Genomic DNA, 7,864 nt, shown 5'->3' on the forward strand with positions numbered 1-7,864 from the left:
TCAGTAATCCTGTATAAACATATCTGTATCTATATCTATCTATATAAATAGCTAGATATGTCAACATAGTTAGATATATAATTATGTTTATTAACAAGGAAGAAGCTGAATTTGAGATGCTCAGACATGCGATAGGAGGGAGTAATCAGATGCTGGCAAGAAAAAAAGATAAAGACCTGTTTTCAGCTGACCAAAAAAATCTAGTTTCATGGCTGATGATACAATCATAATGTTAAGAACTACATTAATAAAGTTCTTTATTATGCATTTCTGTAGTTTTTGAAAATGCTTTCAAAACATTCCATGTGGGCTGTATGGTCAGAGGCAAACAAAACAGAAGCCACAGTCACTAGTGACACCATGTCCACAAAATAATTTAGAATAATATAAAGTCAGAAACATTTGTCCTTCTGCACAACTACGTAGTAGCAGACATTTGTATCATGGCCACACAGTCTGTACGGATGTCCCTCGGTAGGAGACCTATAGCTTTTCCCCACACCATCTAGCTACAATTAAAAAAATAAAACTATATACACTGCTATCCTTTGCAATAACAGTAGTTTAAGAAATGTGTCTTATTTCAGAAAATGTCATTAACTAGTTGTAATAGAGATGAGATTAAACATTTCATAGTGTAATATGTAACAAATAAGATGAAGTTGCAACTATGAATATTTTAAGGGGTTGGTAAATATGTATAGAAGGCAACAGGCGGCCAATCTTCAGAAAGAAAATATTTTGCATCTGTTATCACTAGAAAATTAAAAATGTCTAGAAAATTATTTTATTTCATTGGAGACTGTGATTGTTCTGTAATCCAACCCCAGTCTTTCCATGATCCTTTGCACCCTACAAAATCCCTCGGCATAAGGGAATGTCATCTTTGCTTGTAGCCATCCCCTCTGCGTGTTAGGTCTCTCAGCACCAATGGCAATGTGCATGCTTGATTGAGCAATTATGTAAGCAAATGCAATTTTTGTCAAAATATTTTACTCTTACCTGCTAATGCTGTTGCTGCTTGTTTTTACTATGCTTACGACATCCCTTAGCAATGCTGTATTCAGCATATGTTTCTGTGTTTTATTTTTTCTGTAATAGTTCTTGACAATAGCTGATGTTGCTTCATGCAATATAATCTCTGTAACTGATGCTAGTTGACTGCTTCTTCTATTTGTTAGCCTGTTCCACTAACACAGCTCACAGTAATGAGATTACTTTGGGTGTAATTATTAAGGCTATATGGTCTTCCTTCTTATTCTGCTTAACTGTTTCTGCTTAGCGACCACCCTGATTGATTGTTTCTTGGCTAACCAAGGTATTCCCTAAAACTTTGCTTAAGTTTTTGCACTGTAGCTAACCAAGGTATTTCCTAATCCTTTGCTTAATATTTTCACTGTGGCAGCTTAGTGACAATTCTGGTTGCTTGATTCCTGGCTACCCAAGGAATTCCTTCCCTTATTGACTTCCTTATACGGATCACAGGCACTTTAGACTGCATTATACCTGTGAATCCTTGTTCTACTGCTCACTTTAGCATAGCTCTCAGTTATACTTATGCTTTCCCATCCCTAATTATTACTTATTTTGTAGCTATAGTCACAATACTTTAATATATTGCTGTTAATTCTCCCTCCCCCTTAATAATTCCCCTGAACTTATTTTCAACCAGTAGTTGTGCGGGACTTAGCTGCTCTCAACTATCACTCATACATAGTTTCACTTGCAAAAGCTGTTGATAGCAAAATTTAAGGACCATCCAGATTTTCGATATTACCTATTATTTTTTTTTACTCACAAAGCAAAACCTTGCTTAGCTAACTCCTCTTTAGGAAATAACTGTGTTTATGTATTGGTTTTAACATACCATTATGCACTGAACCCCTGCTGTGTATGTTTAAAGCAAAATCAGATAACACTGCTACTGTATTTTTGTTTAGTTTTGTTTTATTTGCCAAAATAACTAAAGTTATTTCTAATCTGTTATTGCCATTTTGTTATCCATTTTTCCTTGTCTTTCCCTTTCTCCCTTTTAACGGTCTCTCTCCTTTTATTTTCTACTTGCCTCCATCCAGCCCACTATCTAATATAGACTGCACTAGCCAAAATTACACTGCCTGAAGGACTGCTCCCTTCCAGCTATCTGAGTTCCAGGACCCCTTCACCAAACGCAGCTATAGTACGGCAGAGTAATTTTTAATAGCGTACTGGTGTTCTTGCAATTTTTATTGCTTATATTCTTATGTTTTAACTGCTCCCAGCATGTACACTGCCTAAGGATATAGAATATTTGCTCCGCCCTCCACCACCTATCAACCCCATAAACCTCTTGCAAGCACTCCCTGCTTGCACCATTGCTTAATTTATGGCTTTCATATTTCTTTCAGTAGCAACATTTTTTCCTGCATAACTGAACCCTGTCATACTTACAAACATTTCTCTATCTATACCTTTAATCTTTTATGTTTCACCTCACTTTCTTACCCCTTCTAATTCTTTTTAACTAGCTGTTCATAGTCCCTATCTTAATGTTGCATTCTGTAAAGATCAGCTTCTGTCCCTTTCTGTCTTCCCCCTAACTTCTGCTAGTTTGCTTACCTTAACTTTACAATTTCCAGGGTCTATATCAGTTCAACGAAACAGCACATCATTGAATACAACAACCTCGAACTTCTAACCACAAAATCTAAAAACATCAAAAGCTCAGCTGGGAAAAAATTCACTGTTCCGAGAAACACACACACAATACAAGCGCACTAAAAAAACAAGGTGGAAACTCTACTGAACTTACAAACTATAGACCTATAGCTATACTGTCCAAAATCAAAAATACTTAAAAAATGCATACACTAACAACTTCTAGACTATCTCTTACACAAACATCTTCCCTCCCCAACCCAACATGGATTTTGCCCATACCATAGTACAGTCACTGCCTTACTCTCATTCATTGATACCATCATAAAAGCCAGGGAAAATAATAACTTGGTATCCTCCCTCTTTCTTAACCTCTCTAAAGCCTTTGACACAGTCTCCCACCCTATACTTCTCTCCAAAATGTCTGCTCTTGGATTCTCTAACCCTACTCTCAACTGTTTTTCCAACTATCTGTCTAATCAACAGCAATCGGTTAAGTGTCTCTCTTCCTATTCCCAGTTTCTCACAGTTAACACTGGAGTACCTCAAGGCTCCATCCTTGGACCTATTCTCTTTAACATTTTTATAAACAATCTCCATTCATCTTGCCCTCAGTCCACACTTGTACAATATGCCAATGACTCCACTATCACCTGCTCTTCCAACATCTCTCACACCTCCCATCACCCAAAAATCCTTTAACTCTATTGAAAGCTGGCTTAAAGTCAACCAACTTCAACTCAACCTAAAAAACTAAACTACTGCTATTTCTCACAAAATCTAAATCCCATTACAAACCAACCTTTACTATCACATCTCATGATAACACCAAGATAGAAGTAGTGCCACACACCAAACTGCTTGGTGTTATCATCAATTATCAACTAAAATATGATCTTCATATCCAAAACTGCATTAAAAAAATCTCCAGAAACTTGGCTTACTCTATAGATCTAAAAATTCCTAATGACTCCAGACTCTCTCTTGCTAACGCCTATCTACTTCCTACCCTACTCTATGCCTCTCCCATTCTAACCTACATAAAATCCACCTTAAAATCAAAATAGAACTCTGCTATAATAAATTTGCCAGATTTGCTGCCAATCAGCCCTTCAACTCACACCACTGTCTATCTCTAAAAACCTTAAACTGGCTTGAACAACCTCACTATCTCCTCCTCTGTCAACTAGCCTTTACACACTTCATACTAAATAAACCTACTTTCTGCCCATCCATCTCATCTATTATCACTTATTATATCCCTAACTTCTCCCTCTGGAGTTTTGACCAACTACTTGGGAATATCTATAAATCTAAAAGATCTATAGACTACAGCCTATACAGCTGTTCAGTGGCCTTGGCGTGAAACAGCTTCCCCTTAGACATCCGATCCATATCAGACTGTTACAATTTCAAAACAATCTAAAAGAAAGACTCAACACCTGGCTCTGTTCCTGCCTTAACCCTGCCTAGCATCTCCTTAATGCACTTCACAACCCTGCCTAGTCTGCCAGTAACCATTTCTTCCTTTCTCCTCCCATATCCCATTTAGATACTAGCCCTCCTCCTATTTTCCTCATCTCTACTAACTATACTACCCTACCACCTTCTATCACTACTCTGCCTATTCTTCCCCTTCCCACTTTCCTTATTTACCACCCCACTACCACTGCTATTTAAAAACCTTCACCGTCTTCTCTGTATCCTCTTTTCGCATTATTAACCTATAAATACTATGCTTTTACCTCATATATTTCCTTAAATACTATACCTAATCTATTCTTTCTCCTCTATATCATCCTTTCACCTAACTATCTGTAACTATAACCCAATTTGCAGTTTAACTTGTTTGTTCTTAATGTACAGTCCAATTACTCTTGTTTTAATCAATCCTATCCTACTGAAATTTAAAAAAAAGGAAAATGAAGTTTTTAAGAGATAAGGCGGACTATAAGTCTACTGATGTCAGCAGTGATGGAGTAGAAGGGGGTGTGGCTAATATGCAAAAACAAAAGTCAGAGAATGTGAGGAATGAGGCAGCAGAGAGAATCCAAACAGAAGATAACGCCATTAGAAAATCCAAGCGTTTGGCTCAGAGAAATGAGCCTTCTAATTCTGCAATGGGTGTTGTAGTACCAGATCCAGCAGCTAGCAGCAAAACTACCAGCAATATGGACAGCAATGCTAATTAGGATTTTCAGAGAGAAGGGAATGTCCAGCCAGTCAAAGTTTATCAGCAGCAAGGCAATCCAAGCAGGACTTTGGTAGAAGTAGTGGCGGCACCAAGAAAAAACTTTCAGTACAAAAAGAACTGGAAAAAGAAAAACTTTCCCAAATAAATTGCCATGGTACTGTTGATACTGCTTGTGTAATTGTAAATCTATCCAGCCTTGTATTGACAGATGAAATGTGTAATGTATTGAAAAAAGGTTGGAATTTCATTCCCTCAAAAAGGGTGGATAAGTGTGGCACCATTCATTGTTTAAGGGATTATGTTAGGAAGTTTAATTTAAAGCTGTTATTCCCTAGCAATGCTGTTGATTCTAGGATGTTCTATAGGCCTAGTGTGTATAATCCCCCATTAATTAAGGAATTAGAGGTGTTCCAAATGGTTTGTGAGCAGCAGATAATTGAGATGTTTGACAACAAGCACAAGTTCAACATTTTCAACCTTAGTTGGACTCAGAGGAAGTTATTATATGATTTATTAAATAATGATGCAATTCTGGTTACAAAAGCTGACAATGGGAATGCTTTGGTAATTCTGAATAGGAATAATTACATTACTGAAATGGAAAACATGTTATCTGATATGTCTTTTTATAAAAATACAGTTTTTGCAGAAGTAAAAAAATGTTTTTCTTTTATTGATGGCCAAATAGAAGAGTGGTTTGTAACTGGGCACATAACTGATGATACTAGGAAGTTTTTGTATGTTCATCCTCCTAAAGTGAGTCATATTTTGGGCCTGCCCAAGATACATAAAAATTTGGACAAGCCACCTATGCAACCTATTGTTGCCAGCAATGGCAGCAAAACTAAATCCTTGGCTATTTTTGTGGATAGGCATTTACAAGTAGTTGCCAGCATGGGTTCATCTTATATAAAAAAGGTTCATTTGAATTCAAGAATCTGTTGGGCAATTTTGTAGTGGAAGACAATGATATTCTTGTCACCCTTGATGTAAATTCATTGTATACCGTTATTTCCAATGATGAGGGTATGGAGGTTGTTAGGCTTGAAATTTTGAATTCTAGGAAGTTTTCTTCCAATATGGTTGGTCTCCTTATGGAGATGTTAGACATTATTCTCAATTATAATTTTTTTTAGTTTAATGGTAAGTTGTTTAGACAAGTAAATGGTGTGGCGATGGGTGCCACCATGGCCCCTAGCTACGCCAATATTTTTATGCATGGATGGGAAAAGTGTCATGTGTTTGAAAGTAGTTATATGAGATATATTGCATTTTTAAGCATTTTATTGATGATGCATTTTTAATTTGGAGGGGTGATGTTAAATTATTGGAAGAATTCTTGAGTTATCTTAATAATGTTTGTTCTTTTCTTAAATCTAGTTCTATCTATGATGGGGTGACTATTAATTTTTTAGACCTTAATATTACCAAGGTTCATAAGAAGGAGGTTCAAAATAATTATTTTTTGCATTATGCACCCCAAATAGACCAAAACAAATATTGTCAAAGGTCAAATGACTAGAGTACACCATCTAATTGATGAAGATCATACTTTTAGTAAGGAATGTATGAGTCTGTGTGATAAGTTTATCAGCAGAGGGTATCCCACAAATGATGTAAAACTCTGCTACAGAGAAATTGTTAAGAATAGGAATTATGGGGTAGTAATAGCAAAAAAGAAGGAAATAAAAGATTTCAAAACTTCTATGTAAGTTACTAACAGTGTTGATGCTCATACCATAAAAATATTATAAAAGACAATTGGAAATTTTTAAAGTGCAGTACTGAAGTAGGTCAAAAGGTAGGAGATGCCCCAGTCTCTGTGCAGAAAAAAAGGTAAAAGCCTTAAAAATGTATTTCAGTCAGTTAAGCAGTAAAGTGTTAAAATGCAACAATCCAGGAATGTACAAATATTTAATGTGCAGTTTATGTGATTTGCTGTTGGCTGAGGTCAAAGATATTAAAATGGGTACTGCATGGGTGAATATAAAAGGCAGATATACTTGCAAATCAAGATTTGTAGTGTATTTGATTGTTTGTATTTTTCATGTACTGTATTTTATGTAGGGCGAACAACAAGAGAATTAAACAAAAGAATGTATGAGCACAAGTATGCTGTAAGTGTGCAAGATGATAAAATGCTTTAAGTAAGCATTATAAGGACAACAAGTGCAAAGTAAATTTTAAGTTTTGTGTTTTGGATGAAGTTTTGGAAACGGACAAAAAATTTGATGCAGAAGAAGAATTGAGTTGGAAGGAGTATGAATGGCAAGTAAAATTGAATGCTTGCCATCCACCTGGTTTGAATGACAGGAAGGAGTTCATTGCTTTCCTTAAAAGGAAAAAAAATGTCATGTGACATTATAGATCATGTGTATTTAATGATTGTATTTTTTGTAACAAATTATACAGTCTGAAGACGTCCTTAGTGGATGAAAGCGCTTACTGTGGATGTGTTGAATTAAAAGTTTTGTCATCATTTTGTGGCTCTGGTTCGGTTTAATTTATTTTCATTAGTTGTTCTGGATTTTTTGATGTTGAAACTTAATTGTACTTGCAAACTCATGTCTTATATTATTGAAAACTCTTGTTTATGTGAACTTTATCACTGTATACTTAACTCGTTTTTTATATATATTTGGAACGTTTCTCCCTAGGCCTCCACTGAAATGGACTTCTGCCCAGTTAGACTTTTCTCAGTCAACAAATGTCAAATAAATAAATACATTTTATCAGCTATTTGAAACAGAGAGGTAAAGCCCTGACTGCAGCCTTCATGAGTCAGGTTTGAGTAGTGACCTGAGCACTGGAGAAGGCAGTGGGAGGAGAGCAATAAGACTGATTGGTTGAAGAAGACCCACCAATGTTGGGGAAAGGAACTGGCTATATCCCACAACAAAATCAATCTCTGTGAAAGGCTCTAGCAGTGCATTCCCTATGCACAGGAATTTGGGGTGGGGGAGTCTAGCCAAAGACCACTTCTCTTCCAGCACAAACAGATATCTTGCTCACATGCCAATGGCCAGGTACCTA

General features: G+C 36.2%; 1 protein-coding gene across 7 annotated transcripts in view; it reads right to left on the reverse strand.

Annotated features, from left to right (window-relative positions):
* Nucleotides 1-7,864, reverse strand: part of GDA (guanine deaminase) — a 1,032,722-nt gene that overhangs the window by 348,336 nt on the left and 676,522 nt on the right. The gene's annotated exons all lie outside the window — the stretch shown is intronic.

This window comes from Protopterus annectens, chromosome 2.part2 (genome assembly GCF_019279795.1).
Source record: "Protopterus annectens isolate FY-2018-M chromosome 2.part2, PAN1.0, whole genome shotgun sequence".
Lineage (NCBI taxonomy): Eukaryota > Metazoa > Chordata > Ceratodontiformes > Protopteridae > Protopterus > Protopterus annectens.